This window comes from Antrostomus carolinensis, unplaced genomic scaffold (genome assembly GCF_000700745.2).
Source record: "Antrostomus carolinensis isolate BGI_N321 unplaced genomic scaffold, ASM70074v2 scaffold20365, whole genome shotgun sequence".
NCBI lineage: Eukaryota > Metazoa > Chordata > Aves > Caprimulgiformes > Caprimulgidae > Antrostomus > Antrostomus carolinensis.
In genome coordinates, this window is record NW_010318673.1 from 39,883 (window position 1) to 41,432 (window position 1,550).

Consider the following 1,550-nt stretch of genomic DNA (forward strand, 5'->3'; position numbering starts at 1 on the left):
TGCCCGCCAAACCCTGCCCGCCAAACCCTGCCCACCAAATCCTGCCCGCCAGCAGCTCCTGCCCACGTTGCACGACCCCGGCAGAGCTGGTTTTTGCTGCTGTGTGAACTCAGCGTATGTCAGCTGGTGCTGCGGGTCCCGGGACTCTGACTCTCTCTGTCCCCCCAGGGATGTGACATTGTCAACACCCGGCTGAACGCAGTGAGCTCTCTGCTCGGCGCCAGGACCTGTAAGTGCTGGCACCCTCCTTGTCCCCTGCTCCTGTGGGACCCTGCACTTAGGGCTGGTTGTTTGTTTTTACACTGGGTAAATATAAATATTTTAACAACTTCCTAAAGGCTCAGCTCAAGCACAACATTCAGTTTCCCTTGCCCCTGAGCAGCCGCAGGCAATTCTTCCCGCAGAAAGCTGCTTCAGGAGCTGCTGCTTTTAGAAACATTTTTCCTGCAAAATAGGGTTTTCTAGCAGCTTGTGCAGCTGGGGATGCTGAGAGCAGGAACCACTCTGGTCCTGATATCTCTGGGGACTGGGGCTTTGGGAGCATCCCCCTCTCCTCGCAGCCTCAAACCTTTCCTCCCTGTGTCCCGCAGCCACGCTCCCGCTCGGGGCTCTGGGAGATCTGCCCCCCTTCTCCATCCTCAGCAGCGACGCCATCCAGCTGGACCTAAACGTGAGTGCCACCACTTCCCCTGGCCCCAAATCCTTTGGCTCGGTGAGTTTGGGGGACTCATCTAAATGTGGTGGCTCTTTGTTGAAAGCTCCTCTTATTCCACCTGTCTTTGGGGAAGCTGGACGGTACGGACGAGCTCCAGCCGTGGCCGTGCTAATGCCACCACTGGGTCTCTGCTTTATTTTTTTTCCTTGCAAACCCTTGAGGGTAGCGTGAGTCAGATTGGATTGACACTGCTAATTAACCATAATTATAGCACTCTTATACTTGTTAATCAGAAAAGCTTAACTTCATCCAGGAACAGTGGTTGCCCTTTACAAGCAGGTTCCATTTCTAAGGGGTTTGTAAGTTTGGTCTGTAATTGACAGGGACTGTAATCAGACCAAAAATACCAGCAACCCATCTTATTCCTGATCAGGAGACGTGAGGGTGTTTTTCTGGGAAAGCTGCAGCAGATGAAGCCACTCTCTGGAGCAGCCTGAAGCTGCTGGATATTTATTGAAGTGTCGATTAACCCCACGTGAGCCTCCCACAATGTCCGTGGTGGGCAGGGTGCCTGGTGTGACCACAGCCCTCTGAGCCCCACCAACATCCCTCCCTTGCTCTGTCCCCCATAGCTCCTCCCCAGGGATGCGGAGGGTGGCGAGGTGACCTCCACGCAGGGACCACCACTCGCCGCCAGCCTGCTCCTGACCACCGGCCACCCGCCGGCCTCTCCCCCCATGCCCTCAGCGTCCTGCTGGAGCCCATCCAGGGACGGGGAGCCTTCAACCACAACATCACCAGCACGATGGTGGGTCATGGGGCTCCTCTCCAGGGCTGGGTTGGGGTCCTGGTCACTCTTGGGTGACCTACGGGTGGTCACCACCACAGGCTTGTG